The 20,000-nt window shown below is 40.0% G+C and overlaps 1 protein-coding gene across 1 annotated transcript in view; it reads left to right on the top strand.

The window, feature by feature from the left end:
* The window catches only part of LOC307118006 (E3 ubiquitin-protein ligase TRIM39-like), a gene marked incomplete at both ends in the record, with an annotated part of 88,584 nt that overhangs the window by 46,697 nt on the left and 21,887 nt on the right, over window positions 1–20,000 (top strand). The window lies entirely within an intron of this gene.

The raw sequence follows: 20,000 nt of genomic DNA, 5'->3' as shown, positions 1-20,000 counted from the left end.
CTGGTGAGAGTGGTATGAATCCTCTCAGCCACCCTGACCGTGTATGCTGAGCTGATGAATGTTATGGAACGTACTGCAGGCAGGCTGCGGCTGCCATGTTGGCGCGTTAGAGGAGAGATCGCTCGTGGTAGATTGCACGATCATTTTCTCCTTGGCCATAAACCATCAGCTCAGATGAGCCTTCCATTCCTTCTTGATCTTCTTACAGAGATCGAGAGGGCATGGAAGAATCCATATTCGACCCAATATTCATCAGCATCAGCGTTTAACTTCGCTGATGTCGAGGGGATAGGGGAATATGGATATGTGTTGAGGCTACCGACTGGCGAGGAAAGTTTGCGGACTTTTCTCGCGTTTCGTGGGCATCAACACTGAGAGCTCAAACTGTGCTTTAATGGCAGGGGCATACACGGCAGCGGGTCAGGCTGGTGCTGCTTTTCACACCATGGCGGTGTTTCAGGCGTACCAGGCGGACCTGCTGGAGGATCTCGACCAGGGGGCTGGGCTGTCCCCTGAGGCGGTTGCTGAGCTGCGCCGCACCACAGATCTTGCTCTCCGGGCCACCAAGCAGACTGCTGCTGCCAAAGAGAAGCCGCTCTATGGCGGCTATGGTGGTCACGGAGAGGCATCTGTGGCTGAGCCTGGCTGATATCGGGGAGAAAGAGAAAGGCTTTCTCCTCGATTCGCCGGTTTCGCCGACTGAACTTTTCGGCACCTCCGTTGAGGCTTGGAAAGGCTTGGGGTTGGAAAGTTCAGGGAGGCGAAGGCGCGTTCAGCGGCATTTAAGACATGCATACCGCTGAGATCCGCGCCCCCACCCAGGCAGGCGGGACCTGGTCCTTCACGGTCTGAGGACCGTAGGCAGGACCAGAGGGCTAGCGTCTCCTCTCGTGCCCCCCCCTCCGTGGAGGAGCAGGGCACAGAGGAGATGGGATTCCCGGGGGGAAAAAAGGATCTGAGGGAGGTGATCCAGGACCAACGCTCTCGGCGTTGGTGATGGATCACTTCCCTTGAGGGCGGTTACATCCTAGCCCTCTCCTTTTTCCTTTTTAATGTCTTTTAATGATTTTTTACCCAGGCACTTCTTACATCAGGCCTGAGGCGGGCCCATGATGAGTAGAACTATGTTCTGACGGCCCGCCCGGACCTGCTCAGTGAGAACGCCCCTTTCAGGCATTCAAGGGCGGTAGAACATGGTGGTGAGAACCGCACAATGAGTCTTCGCTCAGCATGCCGCAGGTGAGAGTGGTCATTTTTGTGTATTACACTAAAAATATGTATTTCTTACAGACCCCAGGTTTCCTGTATAGAGTTGGGTATTCATCAACGACTGAACGCTGAGGCGTCAGTTGGGATATGGATGAAGGAGGCGCGTTGCTGAGGCACCGCCACCGTTGGTAATATGTACCACTTAGATCGGAGGCTCTAGTAAGGCAGGTGCCAATGCTGAGGCATCAAGGTACTGCTAGCCTAGCTGGCTATCAGGTTAAAAAGGGGCAAATACGCTCTCCTGAAGGTCGGCTGTCAATTGTAGGCCTCAGTAGGCCTCTTGAACAAGGCGCGTTTTCAGTTGGAAGGCCTCAACCAGGCCTCACTGGAGGTATGTACCGATGTGCGCATCGGGACAGCTAGCCTGGCGGCTATCAGGTTGTAGGCCTCATCAGGCCTCCCTGAAGGCCCGCTGTTAGTTGTAAGGCCTTATTAGGCCTCCCTGAGGGTGAGCTCTCAGGTTGTGATCACTACCAGAGGCAGGTTGTAGGCCTCATCAGGCCTCCCTGAAGGCCTGCTGTTAACTCTAAGACCTTACTAGGCCTTTCTGAGGGTGAGCTCCCAGATTGTGGTCACTCCCAGAGGCAGGTTGTAGGCCTCATCAGGCCTCCCTGAAGACCTGCTGTTAAATTCTAAGGTAGTAGGCCCCATCAGGCCTCCCTAAGGTGTTCCTGGGATCCAGTCATCTAAAACAGTTAAGCACGAATTGCAAACAGGTAGCAGGCCTCTCCAGGCCTCCCTAAAGGCTGATTATCTGGTAGTAGGCCTCAATAGGCCTCCCTTGAGAGCGAGTTCCTTAATCAGGATGCTCGGATAGCCTGCGTAGCTTGACTGTCGACTAGTAGGCCTCAATAGGCCTTCCTGAGGGTGAGCTCCCAGGTTGTGGTCACTCGAACGAGGTAGTAGGCCCCATCAGGCCTCCCTAAGGCGTTCCTGGGATCCAGTCATTTGATACAGTTAGCACGCATTGCAAACAGGTAGCAGGCCTCTCCAGGCCTCCCTAAAGGCTGGTTATCAGGTAGTAGGCCTTAATAGGCCTCCCTTGAGGGCGAGTTCCTTAATCAGGATGCTCGAAAAGCCTGCGTAGCTTGACTGTCGGGTAGTAGGCCTCAATAGGCCTCCCGGAGGGTGAGCTCCCAGATTGTGGTCACTCGAACAAGGTAGTAGGCCCCATCAGGCCTCCCTAATGTGTTCTTGGGACCCAGTCATTTGAAACAGTTAGCACGTATTGCAAACAGGTAGTAGGCCTCTCCAGACCTCCCTGAAGGCTGCTTATCAGGTAGTAGGCCTTAATAGGCCTCCCTTGAGGGCGAGTTCCTTAATCAGGATGCTCGAAAAGCCTGCGTAGCTTGACTGTCGAGTCCCAGATGGTGGTCACTCGAACGAGGTAGTAGGCCCCATCAGGCCTCCCTGAGGTGTTCCTGGGACCCAGTCATTTAGCACGTATTGCAATCAGGTAGTAGGCCTCTCCAGGCCTCCCTAAAGGCTGGTTATCAGGTAGTAGGCCTTAAATAGGCCTCCCTTGAGGACGGGTTCCTTAAACAGGATGCCCGACTAGCCTGCGTAGCTTGACTGTCAAGTAGTAGGCCTCCATAGGCCTCCTTGAGAAAACAAGGGTAACCTCAGCAGGCGGTATTGCTGTCAGGTAGTAGGCCTCACTAAGGCCTCCCTGAGGACGGAGTCCCGAGCCTGGATGCTTGGGTTTCCAGCATGGCTTGCGGTTAGGTAGTAGGCCTCTATAGGCCTCCCTGGAATACCCACTATCAAGTAGTAGGCCCACAGGGCCTCCTTGAAGTTGAAGTTCCTGAGCTAGGCACTTTGATTACCAGTTCTCTGTGAGAAATTGTGGTAGTTGGGCCTACAGCTGGAGGTTACTCGCCAGGCAGGCTCAGCTGCTCCCCTCAATGAGGGTCGTCTATGAGTGCTCAGCCGCCTGAGCCTGGTCAGACGGTCGTAGGCCTCTCATGAGGCCTCCCTGTTAGATCAGTCATTAAGGCCCTTTCGGCCTCCCTACTGCTTTGAAACACAAGCACCTGGTAGATCCTTGATTTGAGCAGGCAGACTCCCCTCGATAGCAAGGGTTAAAAAAGCACTACGCTGAGTGTTGCTCTCTTGGATAACCCGTCTCTGAGTTCCGGGCTAAGTAAGACTGCCTGTGTTTCAGTCCCTTAGCTTGGACGCCCCTTGGGCACCATCCAGAGGCTCTGTTTGAACAGACAGGGTTGGCTAAACCGAAGTGTCCATAACACTTAGGGCACCAGGTCAGGCCTCCCTGGTGGCACTCGGGAGAACATTTCCCGAGTAGTGACTGGCTGGGGTTCCTTCGGGTCCCCTAGCCACATTCCCTTGAAGGGACCCCTTCTTTGGAAGTAGTGGTCCCGGGCCTTCGAGCTGTCTAGATGGAACTCCACGCAGTGCGTTAGGGTTCCGTTTAGTTGTATAGCTTGGGCTATGACCGTAGGGAGTGCTGTCACTGTCAGCCCAGGACCTGAGGGGGAATCGCTCAGGTTTTTCTATGAATTACTTGAGTTGACAGTTGTCACTGCCAATGGGCAGACACTCCCCTCAGCATGGCGGCGTTGGTATATCGTTCCCCATAGCGTCAGCTAGACGCAGCGAGAGTTCCCTTTCGAAAGGGAACGTCTAAGGTTACGTATGTAACCTCTGTTCCCTGAGAACAGGGAACGAGCGCTGCGTCGCGTTGCCATGCTTCAGGGCCTATCTGCCATACAGTCCCTTCAGACGAGAAGATGTGTATGTGTTGGCACGGCGCCCTTTTATACTTCCGGGTCGCACGTTGATGACGTCATGGGCTGACGTCGGTCAAAGACTTTGCCGTGATTCGATAGTAGCTTCAGACACCAGTCACGCCGAGGGCGCTCCCCATAGCGTCAGCTAGACGCAGCGAGAGTTCCCTGTTCTCAGGGAACAGAGGTTACATACGTAACCTTAGACGTTTTTATAGCAATAACTGAGTTTTAAGAGTTAAATCAAGCAGAAATAGTTCTCTAATGTATAAATTTCAGATCCTCTTTGAATAATGATTATGTTAAACACAATGACTCGGTCCACTGTTAGATAGTAAATCACGACACCAGTGTGTTTAATTTGTCATTTCTTGCCATCATAAACACACTGTAGAGATTTAGAGTTTTTATAGCAATAACTGAGTTTTAAGAGTTAAATCAAGCAGAAATATTTCTATAATGTATTAATTGCAGATCCTCTTTGAATAATGATTATGTTAAACACAATGACTCGGTCCACTGTTAGATAGTAAATCACGACACCAGTGTGTTTGCGTTGTCATTTCTTCATCTCAAACACACTGTGGAGATTTAGAGTTTTTATAGCAATAACTGAGTTTTAAGAGTTAAATCAAGCAGAAATATTTCTCTAATGTATTAATTGCAGATCCTCTTTGAATAATGATTATGTTAAACACAATGACTCGGTCCACTGTTAGATAGTAAATCACGACACCAGTGTGTTTGCGTTGTCATTTCTTCATCTCAAACACACTCTAGAGATTTAGAGTTTTTATAGCAATAACTGAGTTTTAAGAGTTAAATCAAGCAGAAATATTTCTCTAATGTATTAATTGCAGATCCTCTTTGAATAATGATTATGTTAAACACAATGACTCGGTCCCCTGTTAGATAGTAAATCACGACACCAGTGTGTTTAATTTGTCATTTCTTGCCATCATAAACACACTGTAGAGATTTAGAGTTTTTATAGCAATAACTGAGTTTTAAGAGTTAAATCAAGCAGAAATATTTCTCTAATGTATTAATTGCAGATCCTCTTTGAATAATGATTATGTTAAACACAATGACTCGGTCCACTGTTAGATAGTAAATCACGACACCAGTGTGTTTGCGTTGTCATTTCTTCATCTCAAACACACTGTAGAGATTTAGAGTTTTTATAGCAATAACTGAGTTTTAAGAGTTAAATCAAGCAGAAATATTTCTCTAATGTATTAATTGCAGATCCTCTTTGAATAATGATTATGTTAAACACAATGACTCGGTCCCCTGTTAGATAGTAAATCACGACACCAGTGTGTTTAATTTGTCATTTCTTGCCATCATAAACACACTGTAGAGATTTAGAGTTTTTATAGCAATAACTGAGTTTTAAGAGTTAAATCAAGCAGAAATATTTCTCTAATGTATTAATTGCAGATCATCTTTGAATAATGATTATGTTAAACACAATGACTCGGTCCCCTGTTAGATAGTAAATCACGACACCAGTGTGTTTAATTTGTCATTTCTTCATCTCAAACACACTGTAGATATTCACTGTATATATTGAGATAACTCAATTTTATGGTGACTTGCATTAAAATGTTTATCCATCTCAATTAAATTATGTGAACTGAATGACTTTTAACATTGACACTTTAGTTATTTAACCTACTGATGATTTTCAAGTCAGCAATCAACACACAACTGAGTTTTGACCTCCAAAATCTTATTATAGTGTATTTTTATGGTAAGTATTGGTGTTTTATGTTTTAAATCAAGCAGAAATCACTCTTTAAGGAAACAATTGCAGGTCACACTTTATACAGTGAACATGATTTCCTTAAATTGACTTAAGTCCCCTGTTGGATGGTAAAACACGACACCTGTTTGATTGCTTTGCCATTTCTTGCCATCACAAACACACTGTAGAGATTTTGAAGGTCAGAACTAAATTTTTTGGTGACTTGCATGAAAATCTTCATCCGTCTCAATTAAATTATGTGAACTGAATGTCTTTTAACATTGACACTTTAGTCGAAGATTTTCAACTCAACAATCAACACACAACTGAGTTTTGACCTCCAAAATCATTATACAGTGTATATTAAATTTAAATAAAAAATAAAAATGTCCTTACAAAACAGTTTGACTCAAGTTTGACTCTCTACTGCTTATTCATTATTGTTTATGTTACATGGTCCATGTTTACATTACAGTATAAAATTGTTCCTAAGTTTTCCCCTTTTATATAGATGGTAATGACTAAATATCCTCGCACACCGAAATTTTCACACGTTAAAAAAAAGATCAAGCATGTTTACACACAGCCTCTGAAACTTTCCTTCCTTCATCATAAAAAAAAATCTGATCAGGTTCAGTTTTCTGCATTTTTCGCATCCATAGCAAGCATTTAAAGAGGGGTTTCAAATTTCTGTGTTATTAATTTTTGTGTTAAAATTTTGAACATAAGTTGAACAGTTTAAAAAAGAAAGTGTGAACCTTCAAATTAGCCATTATAGTTCATAAAGTTTTGCTGGCGTTTGTATCTAATTGAGAAAAGAATGAATGTAAATTGAAAGATGTCGTCATTGAACGCATTTTGTGCCAAAGCAAATAAATGATCCACAGTTTAGCCACATAGGCTGATGTGATCCCTGAGTGAAGAGTTTTGAAAAAGTGATGAGTATTCAGAAATGTGTCCAAGCAGATGTTTAAAAAACCCTGTAATATCACTATTAGTAAGGGATCACTGTATAATATCAGTCTTTAAATGTGAGATATTTAAAGTGAACCTAAAGTATACTTGCAATAGTGTGATTTTAGCACAATTAAATATACTTAATGGATGTTTCGCAAAAGCGTTGTTTAGTGATATTGCGTCCTTGTGTTTCTGCTGTACGTCATCAGCAACTGTCTAAGTTCAATTACAATACTCAAGAACACATGTACAGAGGATGCACAAAAGTACCCGGATGTTATAAGATATATGAGTATAAATAACTCCATACAGATCTATTGTTTTACAAAAATAATCTATTGTTTACAAAAGGAGAAAACGTGTGTACTTTAATGAAAACTTGGACCATGTGACATAAACTGAAGTTAACAGCAAAAAAATATACTATAATGCTGACTGTTGTTAGTGTTTTTTGTTGTATGAGTTAAAAGTGTATATGTTGGGTGAATCCTCATTGTGTTCTGGAAGAATGAGTTGATTTAAGACATCAATGAAGTGTTTTGGTAGTTTTAGCACATTTTGAACGTGAAATTAACTGCTTTGCTTTGAAAGGTGTCCTAGCGATTGTAGCTGAGAGATAGACGTCAAACAGACTCAAACAAAGACCCAGAATTCTGTGGTGTTACAGCACTGTGGCTGCTGTAAATGGCTGCTGTACGGTTTCTTTATGAAATAACAGGCACAATGGCAAAGATATTTCTGCAAAAACTCCAAAGTAATGTTCGGTTGCAGTGAGAAAGTCACAAGAGACAACTAAAAAAACTCATGCGTGTATTTAGCCTAGTGTAGATCTGTTTGCTTACACATCCCCCAAACTCCATTTACATATGAATACAGGAAAGGCCAAAGCCATTGTCTCACAGGTGAGGAACAGGCCTAACAGAGCTGTTACACCCATGTCACAGACACAAACTTCTCATCCAAACTAGAGAAAACGCTGGGATTTACCTGGGAAAATTAAATCAATGTACACTTTTTCCAATCCCTACGACACATTTTTCAATACTTGGGTCACTTTTTTAAAACTCTTCACACACTTTTTCACACAAATTCACACAACTGAATTTCAGCTTGGCACAGCAGTTATTTTAGTGTTCAAAATGCACTAAAACTACCAAAAAGGACCCAACAAACACACTTTTTCAATCATAAAACACAGACCTAAAACACATAATCATTACACAATGTTTTCTTCTGTAAAATTTTCTTTTCAAAAAAAGACTTACACTATAATTCACTGCAGTTTATGTTACATGGTCCTTGGTCCAGTACAGTATAACATTATTCCTAAATTTTTCCCTTTTGAATGGATGGCAAGGCAATTTAAAAACTAACACCAGCTAAATCTATTTGTTTTGATAGTATTTTAGATTCAAAATATATTTCAATATGGTATTACTGTCGAAATGTAGCAAATGTCTATTTTTTTGAACATAAGTTTAACAGTTTTGAAAAGAGAATGTTAAAATGTTCAAATTGGCCTGTATAGTACATAATGTTTAGGTGGTGTTTGTGTCAAAGTCAGAAAAGAATGAATGTAAATTGAAAGATGTCGTCATTGAACACATTTTGTGCCCAAAGCAATGATAAATGATCCAGAGTTTAGCCACATAGACTGATGTGATCACTGAGTGAAGACAAAAAGTGAACAGTGAAAAAGTGATGAGGATTGAGAAATGTGTCCCAGCAAATGTAAAAAAAATAAATAAAAATAAAACTGTTGACATGTTTTAAATTGTTTTAAAAATTAAATTAAATATATTTTCATCTTATTAGAAGTGATATTTTCTTGGTGTTTAGCCCCACAGCTTTCTGCATATCGCTTTACGTTTTTTTTTTTTTATTGCATTGGCCAATACTAAATTGATATGTTAAAAACTGTGAATCATTTTTCATTGCTTTCACACAAAATGCATTCAATGACCACATTTTCCAAATTCCAAAACACTTTTGTTATTCGTACCTAACTATCTGCAAAACTATATATTTTTAGCACATTCTTTGAATGCTAACACACTGCTTTCAGAACTGATCAAACACATTCAAGTCAGAACGATGATCAACTCATTTCTGCAGGAATTATACTGAAATATAAAATCTTAAAATCCAAAGGGACCCACTTTATATTAGGTGGCCTTAACTACTATGTACTAACATTTTAATTATCCATTTGATACAATGCACTTATTGTGTACATACATGTCTTTTCATTGTACTTACATTTTTAAATATACCTGCATGTAATTACATCTGTAATTAATTTCTGTAGTTACATTTGTAATTACACTGTTGACACTTCCCTTACATCTAACCCTACCTTTAAACTTACCAATACAACCACACCTGACCCTACCCGTATCCCACCTCAATATCAGCAAAAGTGTTTTGCAATACAATATGAACACAATAAGTACATTGTACCTATTTAAGTACATAGTAGTTAAGGCCCCCTAATATAAAGTGGGGCCATCTAAAGTCATAATTTATCATTGAATTGGCATAAAATACATTCAATGGCGACATCTTTCGATTTATAAGAATTATTTTCTTACTTCAACACAAACACCACCAAAACATTATGAACTGTATAGGCCAATTTGAAAAATTTTTGATTCTCTTTTCAAAACTCCCTAACTTATGTTCAAAACTTAACTAAAATTAATAAAAAAAAAAAAAACAATTTGCTACATTTCGGCAGTATTACCATATTGAAATATTGGGTGATTCTTTTGAATCCTCAGAATCCTTTTTGGTAGTTTTAGTGCATTTTGAACACTAAAATAACTGCTGTGCCAAGCTGAAATTCAGTTGTGTGAATTTGTGTGAAAAAGTGTGTGAAGAGTTTTAAAAAAGTGACCCAAGTATTGAAAAATGTGTCGTAGGGATTGGAAAAAGTGTACATTGATTTAATTTTCCCAGGTAAATCCCAGCGTTTTCTCTAGTTTGGATGAGAAGTTTGTGTCTGTGACATGGGTGTAACAGCTCTGTTAGGCCTGTTCCTCACCTGTGAGACAATGGCTTTGGCCTTTCCTGTATTCATATGTAAATGGAGTTTGGGGGATGTGTAAGCAAACAGATCTACACTAGGCTAAATACACGCATGAGTTTTTTTAGTTGTCTCTTGTGACTTTCTCACTGCAACCGAACATTACTTTGGAGTTTTTGCAGAAATATCTTTGCCATTGTGCCTGTTATTTCATAAAGAAACCGTACAGCAGCCATTTACAGCAGCCACAGTGCTGTAACACCACAGAATTCTGGGTCTTTGTTTGAGTCTGTTTGACGTCTATCTCTCAGCTACAATCGCTAGGACACCTTTCAAAGCAAAGCAGTTAATTTCACGTTCAAAATGTGCTAAAACTACCAAAACACTTCATTGATGTCTTAAATCAACTCATTCTTCCAGAACACAATGAGGATTCACCCAACATATACACTTTTAACTCATACAACAAAAAACACTAACAACAGTCAGCATTATAGTATATTTTTTTGCTGTTAACTTCAGTTTATGTCACATGGTCCAAGTTTTCATTAAAGTACACACGTTTTCTCCTTTTGTAAACAATAGATTATTTTTGTAAAACAATAGATCTGTATGGAGTTATTTATACTCATATATCTTATAACATCCGGGTACTTTTGTGCATCCTCTGTACATGTGTTCTTGAGTATTGTAATTGAACTTAGACAGTTGGTGATGACGTACAGCAGAAACACAAGGACGCAATATCACTAAACAACGCTTTTGCGAAACATCCATTAAGTATATTTAATTGTGCTAAAATCACACTATTGCAAGTATACTTTAGGTTCACTTTAAATATCTCACATTTAAAGACTGATATTATACAGTGATCCCTTACTAATAGTGATATTACAGGGTTTTTTAAACATCTGCTTGGACACATTTCTGAATACTCATCACTTTTTCAAAACTCTTCACTCAGGGATCACATCAGCCTATGTGGCTAAACTGTGGATCATTTATTTGCTTTGGCACAAAATGCGTTCAATGACGACATCTTTCAATTTACATTCATTCTTTTCTCAATTAGATACAAACGCCAGCAAAACTTTATGAACTATAATGGCTAATTTGAAGGTTCACACTTTCTTTTTTAAACTGTTCAACTTATGTTCAAAATTTTAACACAAAAATTAATAACACAGAAATTTGAAACCCCTCTTTAAATGCTTGCTATGGATGCGAAAAATGCAGAAAACTGAACCTGATCAGATTTTTTTTTATGATGAAGGAAGGAAAGTTTCAGAGGCTGTGTGTAAACGTGCTTGATCTTTTTTTTAACGTGTGAAAATTTCGGTGTGCGAGGATATTTAGTCATTACCATCTATATAAAAGGGGAAAACTTAGGAACAATTTTATACTGTAATGTAAACATGGACCATGTAACATAAACAATAATGAATAAGCAGTAGAGAGTCAAACTTGAGTCAAACTGTTTTGTAAGGACATTTTTATTTTTTATTTAAATTTAATATACACTGTATAATGATTTTGGAGGTCAAAACTCAGTTGTGTGTTGATTGTTGAGTTGAAAATCTTCGACTAAAGTGTCAATGTTAAAAGACATTCAGTTCACATAATTTAATTGAGACGGATGAAGATTTTCATGCAAGTCACCAAAAAATTTAGTTCTGACCTTCAAAATCTCTACAGTGTGTTTGTGATGGCAAGAAATGGCAAAGCAATCAAACAGGTGTCGTGTTTTACCATCCAACAGGGGACTTAAGTCAATTTAAGGAAATCATGTTCACTGTATAAAGTGTGACCTGCAATTGTTTCCTTAAAGAGTGATTTCTGCTTGATTTAAAACATAAAACACCAATACTTACCATAAAAATACACTATAATAAGATTTTGGAGGTCAAAACTCAGTTGTGTGTTGATTGCTGACTTGAAAATCATCAGTAGGTTAAATAACTAAAGTGTCAATGTTAAAAGTCATTCAGTTCACATAATTTAATTGAGACGGATAAACATTTTAATGCAAGTCACCATAAAATTGAGTTATCTCAATATATACAGTGAATATCTACAGTGTGTTTGAGATGAAATGACAAATTAAACACACTGGTGTCGTGATTTACTATCTAACAGTGGACCGAGTCATTGTGTTTAACATAATCATTATTCAAAGAGGATCTGCAATTAATACATTAGAGAAATATTTCTGCTTGATTTAACTCTTAAAACTCAGTTATTGCTATAAAAACTCTAAATCTCTACAGTGTGTTTGAGATGAAGAAATGACAACGCAAACACACTGGTGTCGTGATTTACTATCTAACAGGGGACAGAGTCATTGTGTTTAACATAATCATTATTCAAAGAGGATCTGAAATTTATACATTAGAGAACTATTTCTGCTTGATTTAACTCTTAAAACTCAGTTATTGCTATAAAAACTCTAAATCTCCACAGTGTGTTTATGGCAAGAAATGACAACGCAAACACACTGGTGTCGTGATTTACTATCTAACAGGGGACCGAGTCATTGTGTTTAACATAATCATTATTCAAAGATGATCTGCAATTAATACATTAGAGAACTATTTCTGCTTGATTTAACTCTTAAAACTCAGTTATTGCTATAAAAACTCTAAATCTCTACAGTGTGTTTATGATGGCAAGAAATGACAACGCAAACACACTGGTGTCGTGATTTACTATCTAACAGGGGACCGAGTCATTGTGTAAATCATAAATAAATCAAAAGTGGTTTGTTTAAAAAAACTCATAAATGTATAAGGTGGTAAGGTGGGCCTTTTACACCTCATTTTACATGGGGCAAAAGTCACACATTATTTATACAAATACTTGAGCTAAAATGTTTTTTTTTAAATAATGTCTTAACACTTGTTTAAAAGAATAGTAAAGTTTGTACTATTTTCTGTTTATTTTGATAAATACAATAATATTCAATGAATATAGGCTACTGTCATTAAAATATGTCAAAATAAAAAATACAAAAACAAAACTTCTAATTACATTCTGGTTGTTTAGATTTTTAAATCCTTTTTTCTTGGATTCTGTGTAGAATTTAATTGTAATGTAATGCAAAGTTTGAAACTAGTCAGGGTATCTAGTAAAGCGATGTAATGCTTGTTCCTTTAGTAAGCAGCCTGTTAAACAGCAGAGTCTCTCTGGGACAGCAGGCCATTCAAACAATAGAGGAGTGTGTGTGAACGACGTGTGTTTAAGAGCCCTTACAGTTCCTGCTCCAGCCTACAGGGGAGCTGCTGAGTATGACCTTAAACACACACACACACTTGTAGGTCCCCACTTGGTCAAAAGTAAAAAAAATCACCAGAGCGTTTTTTTAGTGTTTTTACTTGATTTTAACATGATTCAAAGCATGACCAACAGGGGACCTGAAAAATGTCCCCTCTTGGCTCAGAGGTCCCCTGTTAGTGAGTGTGTTACGACACCAAGGTCCCCTGTTAGATAGGTAGACAAGTACACACACACACACACACACACACATGCATACACACGCACACATACACACACACGCATACACACGCACATGCATACACACACACACACGCATACACACACACACACACACATAAGCGCAGAAACGGCCTGTGTCGAGGAAGAATCGAGACATGAAAGTACGCGTCCTTCAGGTCGATCGCTGCAAACCAATCTTGGGGACGGATGCATTCGAAAATGCGTTTCTGCGTGAGCATCTTGAACGGTAGCTTGTGGAGGCTCCGATTCAGGACTCGCAGGTCCAAGATTGGCCGTAACCCACCGGTCTTCTTGGGTACAATGAAGTACGGGCTGTAGAAGCCGGTCTTCATATCGGCTGGAGGGACCGGCTCTATCGCATCCTTCGCCAGTAGGACAGCGATCTCCGCACGCAGGACATGGGCATCTGCAGCATTCACCGAGGTGAAGCGGACGCCCTTGAACCTGGGGGGGCGCCGGGCGAACTGAATCGCATAGTCGAGCCTGATGGTCCGAATGAGCCAGCGAGACGGACTGGGGAGCTCTAGCCAGGCTCGCAGAGACCGTGCAAGCGGGACCATAGGGAACATCGGCGTACCCACCGTGGGGCAGCGAGGTGGAATGCAGGTACCGGGCTGGGGCGGCTGTCTCGTGGAGGCGGCCCGCAGCGAGGTGAGAGTGTGCTGTGCAACACTTACCTGATTCCACAGGTGGGAAAAGGAGGAACGTGAGGAGGTCGTCCACTGCTGCCCGCTGGCGAAGGGGGAGGATGAGTGTGGTCCGGCGTTTGACCGGCCACAACTCTCAGAGCCCCCTGAGGACCCAGAGATGGAGGAAACTGCTCTTTTTATCCTCTGGGGGATGGAGCAGTGCGGTCACCGTCTCCAGAAGAGCAGTCCTCCCCATCTCCGGGTCGCCTGTCTCAGGGCCGCTTGCCCTTGCCCCTGCCAGTGAAGGTCAAATGACTGGCCTTGTTATTGAGGGCTTGTTATTTGGGAAAATTTTTACAGTTTTAGTTTCAGACACAATATCTTCACACAATTTTATATATGATGTAATACTGTCTGCATGGCTGGACTTACCATTGGGCTTGACTGGGCTGTAGCCCTCTGTTACCGGTTTACATTTGTTTGATTTGTTCAGTTATGCCAGTCAGAAATTATTCACCACATTTCCACTATCGGGCCAGTGCGAGCGAGAGCCTCCGACTGCGAGCTTTCAGGCAATAATCAAATGACATAAACTGATATTTATAATTAACACGTTGAATCTCATCTGCTCCATGGTGATCACATGGCTATGGCTGCTTTAAACAGCTTCATTAAGGCTTTTAGCTCAAAAGACAAGAGCGCACATTTAGAAAGATCTTGGTAAATTCTCACGTCTCATTTCTTTACAGAGAATGGTCATTGCTATTCATTTTCCACTAAATTATGCAAACTGAATAGTTTTGAGCGCTCTCGCCCAACTCACTGCAGCAACAATATAGAGGGGCAGAAATTGAGCGTCAGCGTCAGTTCTGGCAGGCAAAGTAGTCAAGACGCTGCTAACGCTATTGGTAACAACACTGTCTCATCAGCTGATTTGCATCAGCTGTTTCAACTCCCCTCGTTACTAATGGCTACGCTAAAAGCAGGGCGCCTATTTAAAGCAGATCAAGTTCGCTCTTACTACTAGCTGCTCGCTGCTTTGCAACCAGGATAAGAATTATTGGTTTTCCTTTGCTTATCACTATGCATTTTGTGCGGTCTGCTTAACAAATCATCGAACATACACAATGCTCTTTTAAAGTGCATTGCTTTTACTCTGTGTTCTATTGAGTGAGATAGTAGTGTTGGCTAATGATTTAATCATGCAATCTTATCCGAGTGTGTCGGTTCAAGTTCTAACATTACAAGCTATTTTCTCAACGAAAGCAACCCCGCTTGATGAGCCTGTAATTATATAATTTGGCAAACGTTTCACTGGGTTCTGTGTCTCGGGCTCTGGGATACGTGTTCCATTTGCAGCATGTTTAGCAGCGATGGGCGGCGGCCAATCGTCACGGACGTGATCCTGAGAGGTGGCCGTCAGCGAGGTATTATTAGTTAAAATCACTCACTGCTCAAATGCATGTTTTGCTTTAATACAAGATTTGTCAGGAGCTAATTAAATGTGGAATTCGGCAGGCAAAACAGAATCATATCACAAGGATTTGTGCAGTGCGAAACATAGCGAGCAATTCGCCCCCACACGGTTCACCTCACATTCATTCAGGTTGTAAACTTGAACTTGCGATTTTGTCGCATGGTTCATAAACTGTCTAATTTGGAGTTTGCATCGCTGCATTATTTTCATGGACTCTCTGAAGTTATACTTAAAACTTAATGTGACTGACTCAAGAACAATTTCAGAGAAATCTGCACTCCACAAGGTAAGTATATCAAGCATATGTCTCAGCTGGCAATTTTTACTCTCATTCATCTGTCTTCATGAAGCTAACTTCGTTTTAAAGCCCTGTTAAAAATTATCAGGTAATTGGCAACGTAATTGACAATGGTATCTGCATTGCTTAAGCTAGTCGTTTTCAGTAAATGCTAGGCTTATGGATATTGTTTTTATCTCTATAGTGGTATTTGTAAATGTGTTACTCGTTTTAAGCTAAAGTTGCTATTGGATATTGTCTTAAGCTATAGTTGAGATCTGAAGTGCTCGTTATTAAAGCTATAATTAATATTGGAAGCGTTGTATTAAAAAGCTAATATTGGAAATGCTTGTTCTTAAAGCTATAGCTAATACTGAAATGCTTGTTCTTAAAGTTTTAGCTAATATTGGAAGCGTTGTATTAAAAAGCTAATATTGGAAATGCTTGTTCTTAAAGCTATAGCTAATACTGAAATGCTTGTTCTTAAAGCTTTAGCTAATATTGAAATGCTTGTTCTCAAAGCTTTAGCTAATATTGAAATGTTTGTTCTCAAAGCTTTAGCTAATATTGAAATGCTTGTTCTCAAAGCTTTAGCTAATAATGAAATGCTTGTTCTCAAAGCTTTAGCTAATATTGAAATGCTTGTTCTCAAAGCTTTAGCTAATATTGAAATGCTTGTTCTCAAAGCTTTAGCTAATATTGAAATGCTTGTTCTCAAAGCTTTAGCTAATATTGAAATGCTTGTTCTTAAAGCTTTAGCCAATATTGAAATGCTTGTTCTTAAAGCTTTAGCTAATATTGAAATGCTTGTTCTTAAAGCTTTAGCTTTATATTGAAATGCTTGTTCTTAAAGCTATAGCTAATATCGGAAATGCTTGTTCTTAAAGCTTTAGCTAATATTGAAATGCTGGTTCTTAAAGCTATAGCTAATATCGGAAATGCTCGTTCTTAAAACTATAATTAATATCGGAAATGCTTGTTCTTAAAACTATAATTAATATTGGAAATGCTTGTTCTTAAAACTAAAGCTAATATTGGAAATGCTTGTTCTTAAAGCTATAGCTAATATTGAAATGCTCGTTCTCAAAGCTTTAGCTAATATTGAAATGTTTGTTCTCAAAGCTTTAGCTGATATTGAAATGCTTGTTCTCAAAGCTTTAGCTGATAATGAAATGCTTGTTCTCAAAGCTTTAGCTGATATTGAAATGCTTGTTCTCAAAGGTTTAGCTGATATTGAAATGCTTGTTCTTAAAGCTTTATTGAAAGGCTTGTTCTTAAAGCTTTAGCTAATATTGGAAGTGCTTGTTCTTAAAGCTATAATATTGGACACGCTGGTTCTTGAAGCTATAGCTAATATCGGAAATGCTCCTTCTTAAAACTATAATTAATATAAAACTTCCAGTAACTTCTTAAAACTATAATTAAACAATTATCGGAAATGTTTGTTCTTAAAACTAAAGATAATATTGGAAATGCTTGTTCTTAAAGCTATAGCTAATATCGAAAGTGCTTGTTATTAAAGCTATAATTAATATTGGAAGCGCTGGTTCTTAATGCTATAGCTACTATTGGAAGTGCTAGTTCTTAAGTTCTAATTAAAAGTGAAAGGCTTGTTCTTAAAGCTATAGTAATATTGAAAATCGCGTGTTCTTAAAACTATAATCAATATTAAAGCTATAACTAATATTGGAAGTGCTCGTTTTTAAAGCTATAATTAATATTGGAAGTGCTTGTCGTTTAATTAATAGTTGATATCGGGAACATGCTTGTTTAAAGCTATAATAAATATTGGAAATCGCTTGTTGTTAAAGCTATAGTGTCTGATGCATGCTTGGCTTAAAGCGATATAGCTACTGGAAAACTACTTTTTCTTAAGCTATAGATGTTGGAAACGTGCTTGTCTTAAAGTATTATCGTAAGCTATAGTAGAGTTTGGAAACATGCTTGTTTTAAAAGCTGTAGGTGCTATTAGAAACACACTTGTTCTTAAGTTATAACGAACTTTAGAGTTAGAAGTTACTTTTCAGAATTGTTTAAAGATTCTTTCAGGAATCTTTCTTCAAGCTAAAGTCGCTATTGGAAATTTGGAAATATGCGTTTTCTTAAAGCTATAGGCACTATTGGGAATATGCTTTTCTTAAAGCTATAGGCACTATGGGAATTTGATATTATTAAAGCTGATAGAGGTTTTTTGGGCCTTATCCTGATATATTGCTAAGATACGTTTTACTTGCGGTCACATGACCTCACATTTCTTATGTATCAATTTGTTCCTAGCACTTCAGCATAATTCTAAGCGCACTAAACTGATAGGAAAGGGGATGAATGGCGTTTTATCTCTGAATCTGACTCTGCTTTTATGTCATCTATGTTAGCCTACCTGAGGAGTCATCCACAAGCTGGTCAGCAGGATCCATTATTTGCCTTGGAGTGCGGAAAGCTCGTGTCCAGAGCCTGGCTTGCCTTCTGTCTCCGCCGCTATGCATACCGCAAGCTTCCCTCAGAGCATTATACAGCTCATTCTCTGTGCATTATGGCTGCTACAACTGCAGCTTCCTCCACTCTTGTCTCTACATTTGAAGGCCATTCATGCGATTGTCTTCATCTGCTTATGAACGTTTTATCTGGCCCGATGCTCGAGCCATCCATTAGAAAAGCTATGAGTGCTGCTCTCTGTTCGTTGCATGGGAAATTTAATATTATAGCTTCAGTAGCTGTCGACGTATATAAATTACTTCTATCAATTAGCTGGTTACATTCATCATGCTAGCTTCACGTAGATCGATTGGATCTTACAATTAAATTCAGTTCGATTGCCTTCTCTCGAAACATTCTTTTGGATCCTCCGTGGCTCTTCGATTTAGAAGGAAGAGCCTGGGAGGATTGCCTGGGTATGGTCTATTGGGGGGATTTATGCTACTCTCCAGTCTATAAAATAGGATGATTGCCCCTAGAAGCTGCTGCTGTTCCCTGTTTTGGATTTCGTGGAGCTCCCCATGATAATGAAGGGGAATTTAGAATAGAGCCATATCACCTATTTACTATTTATTTACTCGTATCAATAACTGTAGCTACATCCTCGTGCTAGATTAAATTGCTTTTTATCCTCTGCTGTCTCTTCAATTAGCTGAAAGAGCCAGGGGGGATTGCCTGGTATGGTTTGGGGGGGGGATAGTTCAGCTCCCCTAGTCCTAATTCACGTGAGCGTCCACTAATGCTGCTTCTGTCCCCTGACTCTGCTATTTCATGGTGCTCATGAAAGGCCAGGAGACTCATCTAATGCTGCTTCTGTCCCCTGACTCTGCTATTTCATGGTGCTCATGAAAGGCCAGGAGACTCATCTAATGCTGCTTCTGTCCCCTGACTCTGCTATTTCATGGTGCTCATGAAAGGTCAGGAGACTCATCTAATGCTGCTGCTGTCCCCTGACTCACTGCTATTTCATGGTGCTCATGAAAGGTCAGGAGACTCATCTAATGCTGCTTCTGTCCCCTGACTCTCTGCTATTTCATGGTGCTCATGAAAGGTCAGGAGACTCATCTAATGCTGCTGCTGTCCCCTGACTCACTGCTATTTCATGGTGCTCATGAAAGGTCAGGAGACTCATCTAATGCTGCTTCTGTCCCCTGACTCTCTGCTATTTCATGGTGCTCATGAAAGGTCAGGAGACTCATCTAATGCTGCTGCTGTCCCCTGACTCACTGCTAATTCATGGTCTCATGAATGGTCAGGAGACTCATTCGAACAGAACCATATTGCACCAATTAGTAATTCATTCATAAAATTCATAAGCATTTTTCTACACCATCCTCTTGTGTCATTCTCAAGAGGATTGCCAGGTATGGTTTGTTTGGGGGGAATAGTTAAGCTCTCCCAGTCCTAAACTGGTAAGCGTTCCCTGATGCTGCTGCTGTCCTCTGACTCTCTGCTATTTCATGGTGCTCATGAAAGGTCAGAGGACTCCCTGAACAGAGCCATACCGCCAAAAACAAATTGAATTCAGAATTCATCAACTGATTGCAATTCAATAAAAATTTCTAAATCATTTTTATTGTCATGTGTGTTCTTGACTTAATGGACCTGACAGAAATGTCATCAAGATGATAACAAAATACCCCTTTATTGAGTTCCTGTTTTTTATATATTTAGTTTAACCACTTTATTAGTCCCACAAGGGGCAATTGTATTAGGGCTGTGGCAGCACATCACAACTAAAAAACACATACAGTAAAACAATCATACTCCACAATATCTACATATTACAACTATGTATTGATTTTGTTAAACATTATAACATAAGCCTATGATATAGGAGTTAACACACAAGCGAGAGTGCAACACAGTGTTTTATTAAAA

The sequence above is a fragment of the Gobio gobio genome (genome assembly GCF_949357685.1).
Source record: "Gobio gobio genome assembly, chromosome: 21".
In the NCBI taxonomy this organism is placed as follows: domain Eukaryota; kingdom Metazoa; phylum Chordata; class Actinopteri; order Cypriniformes; family Gobionidae; genus Gobio; species Gobio gobio.
This window is presented reverse-complemented; position numbering and strand designations above follow the sequence as displayed.